Source organism: Mesoplodon densirostris, chromosome 7 (assembly GCF_025265405.1).
Source record: "Mesoplodon densirostris isolate mMesDen1 chromosome 7, mMesDen1 primary haplotype, whole genome shotgun sequence".
Classification (NCBI taxonomy): Eukaryota; Metazoa; Chordata; class Mammalia; order Artiodactyla; family Ziphiidae; genus Mesoplodon; species Mesoplodon densirostris.
Genome location: NC_082667.1, coordinates 110,537,463 through 110,561,758, shown reverse-complemented (window position 1 = coordinate 110,561,758; position 24,296 = coordinate 110,537,463). Strand labels below are relative to the sequence as shown.

The 24,296-nt window shown below is 40.1% G+C and overlaps 1 protein-coding gene and 1 non-coding gene across 5 annotated transcripts in view; one reads left to right on the top strand and one right to left on the bottom strand.

Annotated features, from left to right (window-relative positions):
• Nucleotides 1–24,296, bottom strand: part of RNF214 (ring finger protein 214) — a 67,787-nt gene that overhangs the window by 22,469 nt on the left and 21,022 nt on the right. The gene's annotated exons all lie outside the window — the stretch shown is intronic.
• Nucleotides 11,213–11,350, top strand: LOC132494507 (small nucleolar RNA SNORA8). Its single transcript, XR_009533086.1, has one exon. It is a non-coding gene; the product is annotated as a small nucleolar RNA SNORA8 (small nucleolar RNA).

The window sequence follows — 24,296 nt, the reverse complement described above, 5'->3', positions numbered from 1 at the left end:
CACTGATGAAAGAAAATGAAGAAAACTCAGATAGAAAGATATACCATGTTCTTGGATTGGAAGAATCAATACTGTTAAAATGACAATACTACCCAAGGTAATCTACAGATTCAATGCAATCTCTATCAAAATACCAAGGGCATTTTTCACAGAACTAGAACAAATAATTTTAAAATTTGTATGGAAACACAAAAGACACTGAATAGCTAAAACAATTTTGAAAAAGAAGGTCAGAGCAGGAGGAATCACGCTCCCTGACTTCAGACTACACTACAAGCCTACAGTAATCAAAACAGTATGGTATTGGCACAAAAACAGACCCATAGACCAATGGAACTGGAGAGAGAGCCCAGAAATAAACTCACACACTTATGGTCAATTAATCTATGACAAAGGAGGCAAGAATATACAATAAAGAAAAGACATTCTCATCAATAAGTGGTGCTGGGGAAACTGGACAGCTACATGTAAAAGAATGAAATAAGAACATTCTCTAACACCATATACAAAAACAAACTCAAAGACTTCCGGGTAAGATGGCGGAAGAGTAAGACGCGGAGATCACCTTCCTCCCCACAGATACACCAGAAATACAGCTACACGTGCAACAACTCCTACAGAACAACTACTGAACGCTGGTAGAAGACCCCAGACCTCCCAAAAGGCAAGAAACTCCCCACATACCTGGGTAGGGCAAAGCAGAGAGATTCCCGCAGAGAGGAGCGGTGCCGAGCGGCACTCACCAGCCCGAGAGGCTTGTCTGCTCCCCCGCCAGGGCGGGCGGCGCTGGAGCTGAGGCTCGGGCTTCGGTCAGAGCGCAGGGAGAGGACTGGGACTGGCGGCGAGAACTCAGCCTGAAGGGGGCTAATGTGCCACAGCTAGCCGGGAGGGAGTCCGGGAAAACTCTGGAGCTGCCGAAGAGGCAGGAGACTTTTTCTTCCCTCTTGGTTTCCTGGTGCGCGAGGAGAGGGGATTAAGAGCGCCGCGTAAAGGAGCTCCAGAGAAGGGCGCGAGTCGCGGCTGAAAGCGCGGAGCCCAGAGACGGGCGTGGGACGCTGGGGCTGCTGCTGCCGCCGCCAAGAAGCCTGTGTGCGAGCGCAGGACACTGTCCACACCGCCCTTCCGGGAGCCTGTGCAGCCTGCCACTGCCGGGGTCCCGGGATCCAGGGGCGGCTTCCCTGGGAGAACGCACGGCGCGCCCCGGGCTGGTGCAACATCACGCCGACCTCTGCCGCTGCAGGCACGCCCCGCAGTCCGTGCCCCTCCCTCCCACCCGGCCTGAGTGAGCCAGAGTCCCCAAAGAGGCTGCTCCTTTAACCCTGTCCTGTCTGAGCGAAGAACAGACGCCCTCCGGCGACCTACACGCAGAGGCGGGGCCAAATCCAAAGCTGAGACCCAGGAGCTGTGAGAACAAAGAAGAGAAAGGGAAACCTCTCCCAGCAGCCTCAGAAGCAGCGGATTAAAGCTCCACAATCAACTTCATGTACCCTGCATCTGTGGAATACATGAATAGACAACAAATCATCCCAAATTGAGGAGCCAGGAGTCAGTGCTGTGCCTCTGAGGTGGGAGAGCCAACTTCAGGACACTGGTCCACAAGAGACCTCCCAGCTCCACATACTATCAAACGGCGAAAATCTTCCAGAGATCTCCATCTCAACACCAGCACCCAGCTTCACTCAACGACCAGCAAGCTACAGTGCTGGACACCCTATGCCAAACAACTAGCAAGACAGGAACACAACGCCACCCATTAGCTGAGAGGCTGCCTCAAATCATAAAAAGTCCGCAAACACCCCAAAACACACCACCAGACGTGGACCTGCCCACCAGAAAGACAAGATCCAGCCTCATCCACCAGAACACAGGCAGTAGTCCCCTCCACCAAGAAGCCTACACAACCCACTAAACCAACCTTAGCCACTGGGGACAGACACCAAAAACAACGGGAACTACGAACCTGCAGCCTGCAAAGAGGAGACCCCAAACACAGTAACATAAGCAAAATGAGAAGACAGAAAAACACACAGCAGGAGAAGGAGCAAGATAAAAACCCACCAGACCTAACAAATGAAGAGGTAATAGGCAGTCTATCTGAAAAAGAATTCAGAATAATGATGGTAAAGATGATCCAAAATCTTGGAAATAGAATAGACAAAATGCAAGAAACAGTTAACAAGGACCTAGAAGAACTAAAGACGAATCAAGCATCGATTAAAAACACAATAAATGAAATAAAAAATACTCTAGATGGGATCAATAGCAGAATAACTGAGGCAGAAGAACGGATAAGTGAGGTGGAAGATAAAATAGTGGAAATAACTGCTGCACAGCAAAATAAAGAAAAAAGAATGAAAAGAACAGAGGACAGTCTCAGAGACCTCTGGGACAACATTAAATGCACCAACATTCGAATTATAGGGGTTCCAGAAGAAGAAGAGAAAAAGAAAGGGACTGAGAAAATATTTGAAGAGATTATAGTTGAAAACTTCCCTAATATGGGAAAGGAAATAGTTAATCAAGTCCAGGAGGCACAGAGAGTCCCATACAGAATAAATCCAAGGAGAAATACACCAAGACACATATTAATCAAACTGTCAAAAATTAAACACAAAGAAATCATATTAAAAGCAGCAAGGTAAAAACAACAAATAACACACAAGGGAATCCCCATCAGGATAACAGCTGATCTCTCAGCAGAAACTCTACAAGCCAGAAGGGAGTGGCAGGACATACTTAAAGTGATGAAGGAGAAAAACCTGCAACCAAGATTACTCTACCCAGCAAGGATCTCATTCAGATTTGATGGAGAAATTAAAACCTTTACAGACAAGCAAAAGCTGAGAGAGTTCAGCACCACCAAACCAGCTTTACAACAAATGCTAAAGGAACTTCTCTAGGCAAGAAACACAACAGAAGGAAAAGAACTACAATAACGAACCCAAAACAATTAAGAAAATGGGAATAGGAACATACATATCAATAATTACCTTAAATGTAAATGGACTAAATGCTCCCACCAAAAGACACAGACTGGCTGAATGGATACAAAAACAAGACCCATATATATGCTGTCTACAAGAGACCCACTTCAGACCTAGAGATACATACAGACTGAAAGTAAGGGGATGGAAAAAGATATTCCATGCAAATGGAAACCAAAAGAAAGCTGGAGTAGCAATTCTCATATCAGACAAAATAGACTTTAAAATAAAGACTACTAGAAGAGACAAAGAAGGACACTACATAATGATCAAGGGATCAATCCAAGAAGAAGATATAACAATTGTAAATATTTATGCACCAAACATAGGACCACCTCAATACATAAGGGAAATATTAACAGCCATAAAAGGAGAAATCGACAGTAACACAATCATAGTAGGGGACTTTAACACCCCACTTTCACCAATGGACAGGTCATCCAAAATGAAAATAAATAAGGAAACACAAGCTTTAAATGATACATTAAACAAGATGGACTTAATTGATATTTATAGGACATTCCATCCAAAAACAACAGAATACACATTTTTCTCAAGTGCTCATGGAACATTCTCCAGGATAGATCATATCTTGGGTCACAAATCAAGCCTTGGTAAATTTAAGAAAATTGAAATTGTATCAAGTATCTTTTCCGACCACAATGCTATGAGACTAGATATCAATTACAGGAAAAAAGCTGTAAAACATACAAACACATGGAGGCTAAACAATACACTACTTAATAACGAAGTGATCACTGAAGAAATCAAAGAGGAAATTAAAAAATACCTAGAAACAAATGACAATGGAGACACGACGACCCAAAACCTATGGGATGCAGCAAAAGCAGTTCTAAGAGGGAAGTTTATGGCAATACAATCCCACCTTAAGAAACAGGAAATATCTCGAATAAACAACCTAACCTTGCACCTAAAGCAATTAGAGAAAGAAGAACAAAAACATCCCAAAGTTAGCAGAAGGAAAGAAATCATAAAAATCAGATCAGAAATAAATGAAAAAGAAATGAAGGAAACGATAGCAAAGATCAATAAAACTAAAAGCTGGTTCTTTGAGAAGATAAACAAAATTGATAAACCATTAGCCAGACTCATCAAGAAAAAAAGGGAGAAGACTCAAATCAATAGAATTAGAAATGAAAAAGGAGAAGTAACAACTGACACTGCAGAAATACAAAAGATCATGAGAGATTACTATAAGCAACTCTATGCCAATAAAATGGACAACCTGGAAGAAATGGACAAATTCTTAGAAATGCACAACCTGCCAAGACTGACTCAGGAAGAAATAGAAAATATGAATAGACCAATCACAAGCACTGAAATTGAAACTGTGATTAAAAATCTTCCAACAAACAAAAGCCCAGGACCAGATGGCTTCACAGGCGAATTCTATCAAGCATTTAGAGAAGAGCTAACACCTATCCTTCTCAAACTCTTCCAAAATATAGCAGAGGGAGGAACACTCCCAAACTCATTCTACGAAGCCACCATCACCTTGATACCAAAACCAGACAAGGATGTCACAAAGAAAGAAAACTACAGGCCAATATCACTGATGAACATAGATGCAAAAATCCTCAACAAAATACTAGCAAACAGAATCCAACAGCACATTAAAAGGATCATACACCATGATCAAGTGGGGTTTATTCCAGGAATGCAAGGATTCTTCAATATACGCAAATCAATCAATGTGATACACCATATTAACAAGTTGAAGGAGAAAAACCATATGATCATCTCAATAGATGCAGAGAAAGCTTTTGACAAAATTCAACACCCATTTATGATAAAAACCCTGCAGAAAGTAGGCATAGAGGGAACTTTCCTCAACATAATAAAGGCCATATATGACAAACCCACAGCCAGCATCGTCCTCAATGGTGAAAAACTGAAACCATTTCCACTAAGATCAGGAACAAGACAAGGTTGCCCACTCTCACCACTCTTATTCAACATAGTTTTGGAAGTTTTAGCCACAGCAATCAGAGAAGAAAAGGAAATAAAAGGAATCCAAATGGGAAAAGAAGAAGTAAAGCTGTCACTGTTTGCAGATGACATGATACTATACATAGAGAATCCTAAAGATGCTACCAGAAAACTACTAGAGCTAATCAATGAATTTGGTAAAGTTGCAGGATACAAAATTAATGCACAGAAATCTCTGGCATTCCTATATACTAATGATGAAAAATCTGAAAGTGAAATCAAGGAAACACTCCCATTTACCATTGCAACAAAAAGAATAAAATATCTAGGAATAAACCTACCTAAGGAGACAAAAGACCTGTATGCAGAAAATTATAAGACACTGATGAAAGAAATTAAAGATGATACAAATAGATGGAGAGATGTACCATGTTCTTGGATTGGAAGAATCAACATTGTGAAAATGACTCTACTACCCAAAGCAATCTACAGATTCAATGCAATCCCTATCAAACTACCAATGGCATTTTTCACAGAACTAGAACAAAAAATTTCACAATTTGTATGGAAACACAAAAGACCCCGAATAGCCAAAGCAATCTTGAGAACCAAAAACGGAGCTGGAGGAATCAGGCTCCCTGACTTCAGACTATACTACAAAGCTACAGTAATCAAGACAGTATGGTACTGGCACAAAAACAGAAAGATAGATCAATGGAACAGGATAGAAAGCCCAGAGATAAACCCACGGACATATGGTCACCTTATCTTTGATAAAGGAGGCAGGAATGTACAGTGGAGAAAGGACAGTCTCTTCAATAAGTGGTGCTGGGAAAACTGGACAGGGACATGTAAAAGTATGAGATTAGATCACTCCCTAACACCATACACAAAAATTAGCTCAAAATGGATTAAAGACCTAAATGTAAGGCCAGACACTATCAAACTCCTAGAGGAAAACATAGGCAGAACACTCTATGACATAAATCACAGCAAGATCCTTTTTGACCCATCTCCTAGAGAAATGGAAATAAAGACAAAAATAAACACATGGGACCTAATGAAACTTCAAAGCTTTTGCACAGCAAAGGAAACCATAAACAAGACCAAAAGACAACCCTCAGAATGGGAGAAAATATTTGCAAATGAAGCAACTGACAAAGGATTAATCTCCAAAATTTATAAGCAGCTCATGCAGCTCAATAGCAAAAAAACAAACAACCCAATCCAAAAATGGGCAGAAGACCTAAATAGACATTTCTCCACAGAAGATATACAGACAGCCAACAAACACATGAAAGGATGCTCAACATCTTTACTCATTAGAGAAATGCAAATCAAAACTACAATGAGATATCATCTCACACCAGTCAGAATGGCCATCATCAAAAAATCTAGAAACAATAAATGCTGGAGAGGGTGTGGAAAAAAGGGAACACTCTTGCACTGCTGGTGGGAATGTGAATTGGTACAGCCACTATGGAGAACAGTATGGAGGTTCCTTAAAAAACTACAAATAGAACTACCATATGACCCAGCAATCCCACTACTGGGCATATACCCTGAGAAAACCATAATTCAAAAAGAGACATGTACCAAAATGTTCATAGCAGCCCTATTTACAATAGTCCGGAGATGGAAACAACCTAAGTGTCCATCATCGGATGAATGGATAAAGAAGATGTGGCACATATATACAATGGAATATTACTCAGCCATAAAAAGAAATGAAATTGAGCTATTTGTAATGAGGTGGATGGACCTAGAGTCTGTCATACAGAGTGAAGTAAATCAGAAAGAGAAAGACAAATACTGTATGCTGACACATATATATGGAATTTAAGAAAAAAATGTCATCAAGAACTTAGGGGTAAGACAGGAATAAAGACACAGACCTACTAGAGCATGGACTTGAGGATATGGGGAGGGGGAAGGGTAAGCTGTGACAAAGTGAAAGAGCGGCATGGACATATATACACTACCAAACGTAAGGTAGATAGCTAGTGGGAAGCAGCCGCATAGCACAGGGAGATCAGCTCGGTTCTTTGTGACCGCCTGGAGGGGTGGGATAGGGAGGGTGGGAGGGAGACGCAAAAGGGAGGGGATATGGGAACATATGTATATGTATAACTGATTAAATTTGTAAAATAATAAAAAAAAAAAAGAGTAGAGCTGAGCAAGATATTAACACCATAGTTTTAAAAAGTGCTGGCAGTTTTCATTTTCACCTAGGGGCAACTAAAAAAAAAAAAAAAAAAAAAAAAAACAAACTCAAAATGGGTTAAAGACCTAAATGTAAGACCAGATACTATAAACCTACTAACACAGGGGTCCCCAACCCCTGGTCTGCAGCCTGCTACTGGTTCATGGCCTGTTAGGAACCGGGCCACACAGCAGGAGGTGAGCGGCGGGTGAGCAAGTGAAGCTTCATCTGCCATTCCCCATCGCTCGCATTACTGCCTGAACCATCCCCCCCTCCCCAATGGACAAAATGTCTTCCATGAAACCGGTCCCTGGTACCAAAAAGGTTGGGGACCACTGTCCTAGAGGAAAACACAGGTAGAACACTGTATGACATAAACTGTAGCAATATTTTTTTTTGGATCCATCTACTAAGTAAAGGAAATAAAAGCAAAAATAAACAAATGGGACCTAATTAAATTTAAAAGCTTTTGCACAGCAAAGGAAACCATTGACAAAATGAAAAGACAGCCTACTGAATGGGAGAAAACATGTGAAAAGGATATAACCAATACGGGATTAATATCCAACATACCTAAACAGCTCATACAACTCAACATCAAAACAAATAAACAACTCAATTAAAAAATGGGCAATGTGTGCCACAACTACTGAGCTTGTGCTCTAGAGCCCATGAGCCACAACTACTGAGCCTGCATGCCACAACTACTGAAGCCCGTGCACCTAGAGTACATGCTCCGCAACAAAGAGAAGCCACCGCAATGAGAAGCCCGTGCACCGCAACGAAGAGTAGCCCCCGCTCGCCGCAACTAGAGGAAGCCCGCACGCAGCAACGAAGACTCAACACAGCCAAAAATAAATAAATAAATAAATTTATTTTAAAAAGGGGGGGGGGCAAAAGAACTGAATAGACATTTTTCCAAAGAGGAAATGCAGATGGCCAAGAGGCACATGCAAAGATGCTCAACATCACTAATCATCAGAGAAATGTAAATCAAAACCATAATGAGATATCACTTCACACCTGTCAGAATGGCTGTCATCAAAAAGAACACAAATAACAAATGTTGGTGAGGATGCAGAGAAAAGGGAACCCTCATACACTGTTGGTGGGAATGCAAATTGGTGCAGCCAATTTCCATCTGTGGAAAACAGTATGGAAGTTTCTCAAAAAACTAAAAGTAGGGGCTTCCCTGGTGGCACAGTGGTTGAGAGTCCTCCTGCCAATGCAGGGGACACGGGTTCATGCCCCGGTCCAGGGAGATCCCGCGTGCCGTGGAGCGGCTGGGCCTGTGAGCCATGGCTGCTGAGCCTGCGCATCCAGAGCCTGTGCTCCGCAACGGGAGAGGCCCACGTACCGCAAAAAAAAAACCAAAAAAACAAAACTAAAAGTAGAACTATCATATGGCCCGGCAATTCCACTCCTGGGTATATATCCAAAAAAAACCAAAAACACTAATTCGAAAAGATACATGCACACCAATGTTCATAGCAGCATTATTTACAATTGCCAAGATATGGAAGCAGCCTAAGTGTCCATCAACAGACGAATGAGGGCTTCGCTGGTGGCACAGTGGTTAAGAATCCGCCTGCCAATGCAGGGGACACGGGTTCAAGTCCTGGTCCGGGAAGATCCCACATGCTGCGGAGCAACTAAGCCCATGCACACAACTACTGAGCCTGCACTGTAGAGCCTGTGAGCCACAACTACTGAGCCCGTGAGCCACAACTACTGAGCCCGCGTGCCACAACCACTGAAGCCTGTGTGCCTAGAGCCCATGCTCTGCAACAAGGGAAGCCACCACAATGAGAAGCCCGCGCACCACAATGAAGAGTAGCCCCCGCTCACGGCAACTAGAGAAAGCCTGCGTGCAGCAACGAAGACCCAACGCAGACAAAAATAAATAAATAAATTTTTAAAAATCTTAATTTCAGAAAATATTTTTAAAAAACAGATGAATGAATAAAGAAGATGTGGTATATATATATTCTATCTATCTATCTATCTATATTCTATATATACATAGAATACTACTCAGCCATAAAGAAGAATGAAATTTTGCCATCTGCACCAACATAGATGGACTTGGAGGGCATTATGCTTAGTGAAATAAGTCAGACAAAGACAAATACACTGTATAATATCACTTACATGTGGAATCTAAAAAATACAACTAGTGAATATAGCAAAAAAGGAGTAGACTCACAGATACAGAGAACAAACTAGTGGCTGCCAGTAAGGGGAGGGGGGCAATATAAGGATGGGGAAGTGGGAGGTACAAACTATTGGGTGTAAGATAGGCTACAGGGGCTTCCCTGGTGGCGCAGTGGTTGGGAGTCCGCCTGCCGATGCAGGGGACATGGGTTCGTGCCCCGGTCCAGGAAGATCCCACATGCCACAAAGTGGCTGGGCCCATGGCCGCTGAGCCTGCGGGTCCGGAGCCTGTGCTCCGCAACGGGAGAGGCCACAACAGTGAGAGGCCCGCGTACCGCAAAAAAAAAAAAAAAAAAAAAGATAGGCTACAAGGATGTACTGTACAACACGGGGCATATAGCCAATATTTTGTAATAACTGTAAATGAAGTGTAACCTTTAAAATTGTATAAAAAATAAATTTTTTAAAAAAATTAAATTTTGCGTTTCAAAGGACACTGCTACAAAATGCAAAGCAAGTTGTATGCTGGGAAAAAATATTTGCAAAACGCATATCTGATAAAAGGACCTGTATTGACAATACTCAATAAGAAAACATGTTTTTAAATGGGTAAAATATTCAAATAAATACTTCACCAAAAAAGAACAACAAATGGCAGACATGGACATGAAAAGATGTTCAACATCAACAGTCATTAGGAAAATGTTGGGACTTCCCTGGTGGCACAGTGGTTAAGACTCTGTGCGCCCAATGCAGGGGGCCTGGGTTCAATCCCTGGCCAGGGAACTAGGTCCCGCATGCATGCCGCAACTAACAGCTCACATGCCGCAACTAAGGAGCCCGTATGCCATAACTAAGCAGCCGGCAAGCTGCAACTCAGGAGCCCATGAGCTGCAACCAAGGAGCCCATGTGCTACAACTAAGGAGCTGGCGAGCAGCCACTAAGGAGACTGCCTGCCACAACTAAGACCGGGCACAACGAAATAAATGAATTAAAAAAAAAAATAGTTGGGGCTTCCCTGGTGGCGCAGTGGTTGAGAGTCCGCTTGCCGATGCAGGGGACATGGGTTCGTGCCCCAGTCCGGGAAGATCCCACATGCCGCGGAGCGGCTAGGCCCGTGAGCCATGGCCACTGAGCCTGCGCGTCCGGAGCCTGTGCTCCGCAACGGGAGAGGCCACCACAGTGAGAGGCCCGTGTACCACAAAAAAAAAAAAAAAAAAAAGTTATTAGAAAAGTGCAAATTAAAACCACAATAAGATACTACTAAACACTTATTAGAATGGCTAAAACTAAAAAGACTGATAACACCAAGTATTGGTGAGGATATAGAGTAACCAGAACACTTATGCATTGCTGGTGGGAATGCCAAATAGTAAAGCAACTTTGGAAAACAGTTTGCCAGTTTCTTATGTTAAGCAAACAAATAGTCCAGCAATTCCACTCCTAAGTACTTACTCAAGAGAAAAGAAAGCATGTCCACATAAAGACTTGTACTTGAATATTCAGAGCAGCTTTATTTATAACAGACAAAAAATGGAAACAACTCAAATGTCCATCAACTAGTAAATAAACTTGGTATAACCTTATAAGTAAATGCTACTCAGCAATAAAGAGGAATTAAATTACTGATACATGCAACAACATAGACAAATTGCAAAAGCTTTATCTTAAATAAGAAACAGACAGAAAAGGCATGATTCTATGATTCTATTTACATGAAGTTCTAGAAAAGGCAAAAACTACACTGAGAGAAAGCAGACCAGTGGTTGCCAATGGCTGAGGATAGAGGAGGCAATTGATTCCAAAGAGTCATGAAGAAGCTTTCTGGAGTAATGGAAATATTTTATACCATGATTGTGGTGGTAGTTATACAACAGTATACATTTGTCAAAATTCATCATTTAAATGGGTGAATTTTATTGCACCGTGTGGTACCTGCATTCAGCAGTTTATTCTGCTGGGAGTTCAAAGGACAATGCTAATATAAATTCAGTATCTGGCATCATTGTTTTTCTTGGCTTTGTGCATGTTAAACCTGGTATTTTTACTGATACAGTATTCCTATAGTTTCTCATACTGTTCAGTTTGACATACTCTTCAATAGGAACTGATGCTTCTCTTTTTCTAGGATGTCTAAAAATTCAGAACCAGGCTGATCCATCTCCTCTGACCTTAAACATGGTCCTAAAATAAACTGCTTGAGAAAACTGGATCCCAAAGATTACACGTGGGGAATTTTTGAAGTGTGTCCGTATTTCATTAGAGAGCAAAGAAGCCCAACTGAAAGAATTGTGGCAAGACTGACTGACATGATAACTGTGGATTGGGCAAAAATTCTTCTTGAAAGGACTATCTTGAAGAGTATGACCCAAACACTAGGTTATGGAATAACCTAGAGACTAAAGGTTAATGCTCTGTAAGTTGAAAACCTGTGTTCTATATAATAGACAAACTGCTTATCAAAGAGTTTTTAAATTTTAAGTAGAAAATATAAAGAGGGCTTTAAAAATTGGTAAGAAAGTGAGTCAACAGTGCCCAAAGGAGAGCCCAGTAACTGGGTCATTGGGAGCTGCTAGGAGAGTGGCCCGTGGGGAGGGGCCAATCACCTTCCTATGACCTGGATGCTCTTCTCTCCAGATCCCAGATCTGGCTTCAAGCACCATCCACCTGCCCGAGAACCCGCCCTGGTCTACTCTGTAACTCCTTTAAATTGTGTGCTCAGCTTTCCTTAGTGAGCCTAGCGATGAGAGGAAAAAAATGAATTCTTTCTCTGGGAGAATCAGGGAGACATGGATAATAATAGGCACTAAAAATCTTTATGGAATGGGAGACTGAGGACATAACTACAGCAGAAAGGTCAGTGACAGTTGACAAGTGACAAGGAAATACTTAGTTAGGGAAAATGAAATCACTGCCTTCTATACCAGGGCAGGGTTTATCTGCTTCACCTGTTCCTAAATCAGCATGTTAATTCTGGGGGAGGATCATAAGAAATACTTGTAGACAAAAGTTTAAAGACATGTAACAAAGCAAGAGTAAAAAGAAGATAAATCTGGTGTGACTTTTCATTTACTGTTAGCAGAGTTAAGAGAATGATCACATTTAAGTATTGTGTGAACTAGAAATTTACCCTGGCATCATGCATTGACATTTTTTTGGTCATTTTAACATAGCTTACTTATGTAGAACAATTTTGGCAGTATATCTTCAGTCACAGGTAAGACTATAGGTGGTGAGATCGCAGACAAGCAGTTACCTAAATTTAGTGTTTACATTTTTGATGTTTTTCACTTACTGGATTTTTATTAATATGCTGAATAGTTTATCTACTTGACCAGTCGTTGCATTAAAAAGTTGCTGTTTTGGGTTTCATTGTCTTGATGTTTGAGTGTAATCTAACATTTTCATAAAGTGTTTATTTTGCATGACCTTAACAAATGTTTTAACCAATTAAAAAAGAAAGCAGGATGTTGTTGACACTGTATGTTGAAATGTTAACATTTTAGTACTTACAGTGTTTATCAGTCTGCAGTATTGTGTAATTAGTAATTATTTCAGGGGCGATACTTTGTTCCTTTTCACATGAGTAGATGCAGTATAATATCACTGTATACTGTATCACTGTATTCTTTAGATTTAGAAAACAATACAAAAGTTGCATGCTAAAAAAAACAAGAAAACAAAAAACCCACTAAGGTGCTTGGCAGTGGGTGGAATCAGAAAATGTGAAATTTCTCAAAAACTTATTGACTGAAATAATTTTGCCTATGTAACACATTAAAAAAAAAAAACTTTACCCTTTTTCTTTTCTTTTCTTTTTTTCCTTTTTTGGCTGCACCACATGGCATGTGGGATCTTAGTTCCCTGACCAGGGATTGAACCCATGGCCCCTGCAGTGGAAGCACAGAGTCTTAACCACTGGACCACCATGGAAGTCCCCAAACTTTACACTTCTTGTAGGAAAAAAACCGGTGTATTTTACATAAAGTATACCTCCTTAAAACTGAATTTAAAACAAGAATTTACAACCTCCCCTTCAAGGCCACTGCCCTAAACCTGCCCCACTTCCTATATTCATCATCTCTGCCATTCCAGCCATCTCATTGTCACTATTCCTCCTTCTCCCTCTAGCAATCAACAAATCTCAGCAATCCTACCTCAGAATACCCCTCCTTTCTCTTTCTCTGCCACTGAGAGCAGGCCCTCATTTTATCTTGTTAAAACTGTCTTCCTGACATAAGTTTATCTGCACTTTAGCACATCTAACGTAATGCAGCCACAGTCGTCCTTCTAAAAATCAAATCTGGAGAGTTTCCACTTCCACTAAGGGCAGAGTTGCTCCTAATAGACCAACCATTTCTGCAGATAAAAAACTAGAGATTCGGGCTTCCCTGGTGGCGCAGTGGTTGAGAATCTGCCTGTCAATGCAGGGGACATGGGTTTGAGCCCTGGTCTGGGAAGATCCCACACGTTGCAGAGCAACTAGGCCCATGAGCCACAACTACTGAGCCTGCGCGTCTGGAGCCTGTGCTCCGCAACAAGAGAAGCCACAATAGTGAGAGGCCCGCACACCACGATGAAGAGTGGCCCCTGCTTGCCGCAACTAGAGAAAGCCCACGCACAGAAACTAAGACCCAACACAGCCAAAAATAAATAAATTAATTAATTTTAAAAAATCTAGTGGTTCTCAAAGTGTGGTCCTGGACCAGCACCTGGGAATCATAAATTCTTAAAAAACAACAACAATAACAAAAAACTATAGATTCTACACAAAATGTAAAAAAACACCTATCTAAAGACACTAAAGAACAAACAAAAACCAGGAGAAGATCTGACAATTGGAAGAAGTGAATACCACTATTGTTTCCTGTACTTTTAATGGCTATTCATCATTCATCTAAGGACAAACCCCAGACAGCTCTGTGCTGATGACTAAAACTGACATAGAAGCCTTGCAGCCTTACCAGCTCAAGAGCCAAAGGACAAAACTGGGAGCTACCATAACAGCTAGAAAATGATGGAGAAATCTCCAAAAGATAAAAGCCACAAATGGGGAACCCCCAATTCTGCATATAAATCTATCTAAATCTCTGGATGATCCCTGAACCATGCATGCACAGAAGAGACTCCAAGGAACCCATCTACAGATAAATGAACTCAACAGAGACCACAGCTGCTGCCCACCAAACATGTATGTATGATGTTTAAGCCCAACCAAGGAAATAGCCCGATAAAACAAATTTAAAAAAATAAACAAACCACAAGATTTAATGGAGGAATACAACAGAATCCAGGGTCTCTACAATGTATTATTCACAATATTCAGGATTCAACCCTAAATTACCAGTGTACAAAGAAACAGGAAAAGCAGGGTCTGCAAACTATCATCTGTAGATCAAACCCAGACTGCTATCTATTTTTGTAAATAAAGTTTTATTGGAACACAGCCATGCTCATTTTGCTTACTTACTGTCTATGGCTGCTTTCATGCTACAACAGCAGAGTTGAGTAGCTATGACAGAGATTATGTGGTTTGCAAAGCCTCAAGTATTTACTATATGGCAGTTAATCCCTTCCCTCCACCCTGAGACATTGGCAACTGATCTGCTTTCTCTCACTATAGATTTGTCTCTTCTAGAACTTCATATAAATAGAATCATACACTGCATACCTTTGCGTCTAGTTTCTTATTTAGAATAATGCTTTTGATTCTGACTCCTGGTCAAGAAAAAAGGCAATCAACAGAGAGGACTCCAAGGAGACCAAGATGTTGGAATTAGCAGGTAAAGATTTAAGGCACCTATTTTAACTATGCAAAAGAACATAAAGGAAAAAATATGCTCACAAGGAGTGAAGAGATAAGAATTCTTCACGGAGAAATAGAAACTATAAAAAAGACTAAACTGAAATGAAAGAACTGAAAAATACAATACTGGAAATATAAAATTCAATGCATGGGCTTAATAGACTGGAAATGATATAATAAAAAGTAAACTTGAAGACACATCAAGAGAATTATCCAATATGCTGAACAGAGTAAAAAAGAATTGGAGGGCTTCCCTGGTGGCACAGTGGCTAAGAATCCGCCTGCCAATGCAGGGGACACAGGTTCAAGCCCTGGTCCGGGAAGATCCACATGCCGCAGGGCAACTAAGCCCGTGCACCACAACTACAGAGCCTGCACTCTAGAGCCTGCGAGCCACAACTACTGAGCCCACACGCCTACAGCCTGCGCTCTGCAACAAGAGAAGCCACTGCAATGAGAAGCCCGTGCACCACAATGAAGAGTAGCCCCCACTCGCCGCAACTAGAGAAAGCCTGCACCCAGCAACGAAGACCCAACGCAGCCAAAAATAAATAAAAAATTTAAAAAAAAGAATTGGAAAGAAATGAAAGAGCCCCCATGAGCTATAGGACAAATATCAAAAGTTCTAACATATGTGAAAGTGGAGTCCCAGAAGGAAAGGAGGGAATGGGACAGGAAAAATACTTGAAAATTATGTCAAAATTTCACAAATTTGGTGAAATACATAACTTTACAGAATAAGCAGCTGAGAAAACCCCAAACAGGTAAAACAGGAAGAAAGCCACACCTGGGAAAATCAAAGTCAAACTGATGAAAACCAAGAATAGAAAATACTGAAAGAAACCGTAGGGAAAAAATGACACAACACACAGAGAGAAACAATTGTCACTGACTTCTCATCAGAAACAATAGGAGACAGCTTATATTAGAAGGCATCTTCAACTGAGTAAGCAAATTGTTGGATATTCACACAATGGACAACTACTCAGCATTAAAAAGGAATGAACACTGATATCTATTTTAAAAATTGATTCAATAATGATTAACCTTCCAAAACAGAAAATACCAGGCCCAGATGGGTTCACTAGTGAATTCTACCACACATTTAAGAAAGAAATTATACCAATTCTCTACAGTCTTTTAGAAGACAGAAGCAGAGGAAATACTTCCTAATTCAGTCTATGAGGCCAGCACTTACCCTAATACCATAACCAGACAAAAATAAAAGAAGAAAAAACTACAGACCAATATCTTTCATGAACACAGATGCAAAAATCCTCCACAAAATATTAGCGAATCAATACAAAAAAGTATAAAAAGAATCATGACCAAGTGGGATTTACCCCAGGTATGCAAGGCTAGTTCAACATTCAAAAATCAATTAATATTATCCATCACATCAAAAGACTAAAAAAGAAAAATCAAATGATCACGTCAACAGATGTAGAAAAAGCATTTGACAAAATCCATCATCCATTAATGGTAAAAACTCTCAGTAAACTAGGAATAGAGGGGAACTTCCTCAACATGGTAGACATCTACAAAAAAAATCTACAGTTAACATCATACTCAAGAGTGAGAAACTTGAAGCTTTCCCAAGATCAGGTACAAGGTAAAGAAGTCCCCTCTCACCACCCCTTTTCAACATCATACTGGAAGTCCTTGAAAATGTAATAAAGCAAGAAAAAGAAATAAAAGGTATACAGACTGAAAAGGAAGACATAAAACTGTCTTTGTTTGCAAATGACATGATCATCCATGTACAAAATTGGAAAGAATAGACAAAAAAACACTCCTTGAACTAATAAGCTGTTAAAGCAAGGTTGCACAACACAAGGTTAATATACAAAGGTCAACTGCTTTCCTAAATGCTAACAACGAACAAGTGGAATTTGGGACTTCCCTGGCAGTCCAGTAGTTAAGACTCTGCACTTCCAACGCAGGGGGTGTGGGTTCAATCCCTGGTCAGGGAACTAAGATCCCACATGCCACATGGTGTGGCCAAAAAAACAAAAAAAACAGAATAAGTGTAATTTGAAATTAAAAACACAATTATCATTTGCACTACATACACTTAGGTATAAATCTAACAAAATACGTACAAGATCTGTATGAGGAAAAGCACAAAACTATGATGAACAAAATCAAAGAAGAACTAAATAAATGGAGAGATATTCCATGTTCATGGACAGGAAGACTCAACATTGTCAAGATGTCAGTTCTTCCCAACTTGATTATAGAGTCAATGCAATCCCAATCAAAATCCCAGCAAGTTATTCTATGGATATCAACAAATTGATTCTAAAGTTTATAAGAAGAGGCAAAGGATCTAGAATAAGCAACACAATATTGAAAGAGAAGAACAAAATTGGAACACTGATGCTACTCGACTTCCAGACTTACTATAAAGCTATAAAATCAAGACAGCGTGGTATTTGTGAAAGAATAGGCAAATAGATCAGTGGAACAGAACAGAGAGCTTAGAAATACAACTCCATAAACATAGTCAACTGATCTTTAACAAAGAAGTGAAGATAATAAAATGGAGCAAAGAGTCTCTTCAACAAATGGTGCTAGAACTGGACATCCACATGCAAAAAAAAAATAGATCTAAACAAAGACCTTACACCTTTCACAAAAATTAACTGAAAATAGATCATGGACCTAAATGTAAAATGCAAAACTATAAAACTCCTAGAAGATAACTTAGGAGAAAATCTAAATGAATGATATAACACCAAAGACATGATCCACAAACGAAATACTTGATAAATTAGACTTCATTAAAATGAAAAACTTCTGGTAATTCCCTGGCAGTTCAGTAGTTAGGATTCCACACTTCCACTGCCAAGGGCCTGGGTTCAATCCCTGGTCAGGGAACTAAGATCCACAAGCCATGCAGTGAAGCCAAATAAATAAATAAATAAAATAAAAAACTTCTGCTCTGTGAAAGACAGTATCAAGAAAATGAGAAGACAAGCCACAGACTGGGAGAAAATATTTGCAAAAGACACATCTGACAAAGGAATGTTATCCAAAGGATACAAAGAGCTCTTAAAATTCAACAATAAAGCAAACAATAAGGAAGTTCCCTGGTGGCCTAGTGGTTGGGATTCCAGGCTTTCACTGCCATGGCCCGGGTTCAATCCCTGGTCGGGCAATTGAGATCCTGGAGGCCACACAGCGCAGCCAAAAAAATAAGAATAAAATTAAATTTAAAATATCATCTCTCGGGCTTCCCTGGTGGCGCAGTGGTTGAGAGTCTGCCTGCCAGTGCAGGGGACACGGGTTCGAACCCTGGTCTGGGAAGATCCCACATGCCGCTGAGCAACTAGGCCTGTGAGCCACAACTACCGAGCCTGCGCATCTGGAACTTGTGCTCCGCAACAAGAGAGGCCGCGACAGTGAGAGGCCCGCGCACCGCGATGAAGAGTGGCCCCCGCTTGCCGCTTGCCACAACTAGAGAAAGCCCTCTCACAGAAATGAAGACCCAACACAGCCAAAAATAAATAAATAAATTTAATTAAATAAAATTAAAAAAATATATATCATCTCTCAGTTTAAAAAACAAAAAAGATTTTAAAAATGGGCCAAATACTTTAACAGACACCTCACCAAAAAAGATATACAGGTGGCAAATGAGGATATGAAAAGATGTTCCACATCATTTGTCATCAGGGAAATGCAAATTAAAACAATGAGGGCCTCCCTGGTGGCGCAGTGGTTAAGAGTCCGCCTGCCGATGCAGGGGATACGGGTTCGTGCCCCGGTCTGGGAGGATCCCATATGCCGCGGAGCGGCTGGGCCCGTGAGCCATGGCCGCTGGGCCTGCGCATCCGGAGCCTGTGCTCCGCAACGGGAGAGGCCACAACAGTGAGAGGCCCACATACCGCAAAAAAGAAAAAAAAAAAACAAAAAAAACAATGAGATACCACTACATACCTATTAAAATGACCAAAATCCAGAACACTGACAACAACAAATGTTGGTGAGGATGTGGAGCAACAGAAACTCTCATTCATTTCTGTTGGGAATGCAAAGTGGTACAGCCATTCTGGAAGACAGTTTGCCAGTTTCTTACAAAACTAAACATACTCTTACCATATGATCCAGGCATCACACTTCTTGGTATCTACCTAAAGGAGTTGAAAACTTATGTCCATACAAAAATTTGCACTTGGATACTGATAGCAGCTTTATTCAAATTGCCAAAACTTGGAAGCAACCAAGATATCCTTCAAAGATGAATAAATAAAAAACTGTCATACATTCAAACAATGGAATAGTATTCAATGCTAAAAAGAAATGAGCTAACAAGCCATGAAAAGACATGGAGAAACCTCAAATGCATGTTACTACGTGAAAGAAGCCAATCTGAAAGGCTCCATATTGTATGATTCAACTATACAGCACTCTGGAAGAAGCAAAACTATAGAGACAATAAAAAGATCAGTTGGGGAGTGGGGGATAAATAGGCAGAGCACTGAGGATGGGCAGTGAACAATACTCTGTATAATAATAAATATATGTCATTATTCATTTGTCCAAATCATAAAGTGTATAACACCAAGAGTGAACCCTAAGGTAAACTAGGTACTTTGAGTGATTATGATGTGTCAATGTAGGTTCACTTTTGGTAAAAAATGTACCACTCTAGTGAGTGACGTTGATAAAGGGAAGGCTATGCATGTGTGTGGGCAGGGGGCATATGGGAAATCTCTGTACCTCCCTCTCAATTTTGTTGTAAACTTCAAACTGCACTAAAAAAATTAAGTCTTTTAAAAAAAAGCAATGAACTATTGATATAGTTCACATTCATCACATCATAGATGAATCTCAAAAATGTAAGTGAAAGAAAGACACGAATGTCTAGAAAAGATAAGTGTAATCTACAGCGACAGAAAGCAGATCAGTGTTTACCTGGGAATGGTGGGGAGGAAGCACAGTGATTAAGAAGGAATACAAGGGCTTCCCTGGTGGCGCAGTGGTTGAGAGTCCACCTGCCTATGCAGGGCACGTGGGTTCGTGCCCCGGTCCAGGAAGATCCCACATGCCGCGGAGCGGCTGGACCCGTGAGCCATGGCCACTGAGCCTGCGCGTCCGGAGCCTGTGCTCCGCAACGGGAGAGGCCATGACAGTGAGAGGCCCGCATACCACAAAAAAAAAAAAAGAAGGAATACAGGGAAGATTTGAGGGTAATGGGCATGTGCTATACCTTGACTGTGTTAGTGTTTACATGTGTGATTAATTTGTCAAAACTCATCAAACTGTAACTTAAAATAAGTGCATTTTATTGCATGTAAATTATACCTAAAATTTTTTGATTTTTTAAAAAAATCTGAAGGATAATTCTAAGTTTCAACAATTAAAACTATGAAAATTTCCCAAATACTTTATTCAAGAAAATGACAACTCTTTCTAATATAGCATAATCAACAGGCATGTAGTTTGTCTTTATGATGCATGTTGCCAGTGAATTAAATAGATGTGTATTCTGGGTGGAAAAGGCCAAATTAAAATGGAATTCTAAAGAACAGTCAATGAATTAATATTCAATTCACACAGTAAAAGCGTAGACCTAAATCTAATCATATCAATAATCATATTAAATACAAATACACTAAAAGCCTCTTATTAAAAGTAAGCTTGTCAGAATAGATCAAAGAGAAAGACCCAATTATTTGTTGTCTACAAAACATATAAAAATGTAGATAGGCTGAAGGTAAAAGATGGCAAAATATATACTGTGTAAAGAGTAAGCATATATAACTGTAATATCTATATTAATATTACATAAAATAAACATTAAGAGTATGACCAAGATAGAGACATTTCATAATGATAAAATGTCAATGATGAAGATAATTCATCAAGAATACATAACAATCATAACTGTATATGCATCTAACAACACAGCTTCAAAATATAAGAAACAAAAATTGACAGAATTGGGCCTCCCTGGTGGCGCAAGTGGTTGAGAGTCCGCCTGCCGATGCAGGGGATACGGGTTCGTGCCCCGGTCTGGGAGGATCCCATATGCCGCGGAGCGGCTGGGCCCGTGAGCCATGGCCGCTGAGCCTGCGCGTCCGGAGCCTGCGCGTCCGGAGCCTGTGCTCCGCAACGGGGGAGGCCACAACAGTGAGAGGCCCGCATACCGCAAAAAAAAAAAAAAAAAAAAAAAAAAATTGACAGAATTAAAAAGAAAAAGAGAAAAATCTATAATCACAGAGATTTGAACATCGCTCCCTCAGCAACTGATATAACTAAATTTTTAAAATAAAAAAAAATACAGAATACTGTTCCTCAATAAAAGTAGACATAAAAATACTTCAAAAATATTAGCAAGTCAAATCCAGCAATATATAAACAATAACATATCTTGCCCAAGTTGGGTGTAATCACAAGAATGGAGAATTGCTTTAACATTTGAAAATAAATCAACGTAATTCACTATATTAACAGAATAAAGGAGAAAAAGCATTTGATAATTTTAACAGATGCAGAAAAACCATTTGACAAAATTAAGCATCCAATCATATTAAGAACTCTCAGAAAATCTGTTGTTTTTGTAGAAAATAATAAGCTGCTTCTCAAATATATATATGCAAGTGCAAACAACCTAGAATATCCAAAGCAATCTTGAACAAAAAGAAGACTTTGGGACTTCCCTGGTAGTGCAGTGGTTAAGAATTCGCCGGCCAATGCAGGGGACATGGGTTCAATCCCTGGTCCGGAAAGATCTCACATGCCACGGAGCAACTAAGCCCATGCGCCACAACTACTGAGCCTGCATGCCACAACTACTGAAGCCCTTGCGCCTAGAGCCCGTGGTCCGCAACAAGAGAAGCCACTGCAATGAGAAGCCCGCATACCACAACAAAGAGTAGCCCCCGCTCGCCGCAACTAGAGATAGCCTGCACACAGCAATGAAGACCCAACGCAGCCAAAAATACATAAATTATTTTTTTAAGTTTAAAAAAAAAGCAGAACACTTTGCATAATCTGACTTCATGACTTACTATAAAGTTATAATAATTACAACGCTGTGAAATGGCATAAAGATAGGCAAATATATCAATGCAATAGATTGGTACTGTACCCAGAATAAACCCACTATTTATACAAATGACTCATACTGCCATTTGGTTTTTGGCGAAGGTGTCAAGCAACCCAATGGGGAAAGGAAAGTCTTTTCAACAAATGGTGCCAGAACAACTGGATATCCACATGGGAAAAAATTAACTTCAACCCCTTCTTCTCACCATACACAAAAATTAATCTGAGATGGATCAGAGGTATAAATATTAATGCTAAAATGATAAAGCTTCCATAAGAAAACAGAGGAGAACTTCTTTGCTACTTCAGGGGAGGCAGAGGTTTCTTAGGACAGAGAATGCAATACCTATAAATGGAAACTTGGTAAATTAGACATCATTGAAAGTAAATTTTCCGTTCACCAAAAGATGCAATTTTAAAATGAAAAGTCAGAGGCTGGAAGAAAATTTTCATGGAACATGTAGCTGACGAAAGACTTATATTTGGAATATGTAAAGAGCATCTACTATACAATCATAGAAAGCCAAAACCTCAATCCCCGCAAAAAAGGTGTGTGTGGGGGGGAATATTTGACAGGACACTTCACAAAAACAGGTAAATTAATGACCAATAAGCACATGGAAAAAGTGATCAACATCATTAGTCACTAGGGAAATGCAAATTAAAACCACAATGAAATACTACTGCACAACCACTTGAATGGCAAGGATATGAAGCAACAAAAACTCTCAAACATTGTAGGTAGAGTATAAAAAGGTATGTCCACTTTGGAAATATGTTTGGCCTTTTCTTATGAAACTAAAATATACCTACCCTACAACCCAGCAATTCTATTCCTAGGAATTTATCCAAGAGAAATAAAAGTATATTATCACACAAAGACTTGCACTTGAATATTCACAGCTTTATTCATAATAGTCAAAAATCTGGAAACTGTTACCTACCATCAACAGGAAGATGGATAAACTGTGGTATATTAACAAGAGGAATACTACTCAAGAATAAAAAAGACAGCATGAAAACATACCAAAAGCATTATGCTGAATGAAAGAAGTCTTACACAAAAGAGTACATGTTGTATGATTTCATTTATGTGACATTCTAGAACATACAGAATTAGTCTTCGATGAAAAAAGTTAGAACAGTAGTTACCTTTGGGAGTGTAAGGACAGGGAATGACAGGGAAGGTACATGAGGAATTATCTGGTTTAATGATAGTATCCTCTAAATCTTGATGGGCTTTGAATTACAAGGGTATGTACATTTGTCAAAACTCACTGAATGGTACAACTTAATATTTATATATTTAACTGCATATACAATTTATTACCACAAAAAAGGAAACACAAATAATATTAAAGTCTAATTAATGATATACATATTTATGAGTTTATAGGTGAACAGATGATGACTACATCTTACTCTAATATGCATAAAAAATAAAATGGACTGATGAATAGATAGAGGGAAAGATACTGTTAAAACAAGTTTAATTAATGTTAATTGCTGAATCTAGGTGGTGAGCGTTAGTGTACAATACTTGCAGTTTCTCTGAATGTTAGAAAATTTTCATAATAAAATACTGGGGGAAAAATCAATCCAATAACCTAATTCCCCTACCTAAAAATCCCTATTGGTTACATTCAATAATTACCAATAGCGGGACTGCCCTGGTGGCACAGTGGTTAAGAATCCGCCTGCCAATGCAGGGGACACGGGTTCGAGCCCTGGTCCGGGAAGATCCCACATGCCACAGAGCAACTAAGCCCATGCACCACAACTACTGAGCCTGCGCTCTAGAGCCCATGAGCCACAACTACTGAGCCCGCACGCCACAACTACTGAAGCCCGTGTGCCTAGAGTCCGTGCTCCACAACAAGAGCAGCCACTGCGATGAGAAGCCCGCACACCGCAATGAAGAGTAGCCCCCGCTCGCCGCATTTAGAGAAAGCCCGAGTGCAGCAACAAAGACCCAGTGCAGCCAAAAATAAATAAATAAATAAAATTTTAAAAAATTACCAATAGCCTTTATTCAGACCTGGTTCTCACTTCCTACCCTATAGTTTCTGACGCCGTTAACCACCTTCTCCCTTTGAAACCCTATACTAGTATTTTAAACTGCTTCCTTTTCCTTCTTTGATT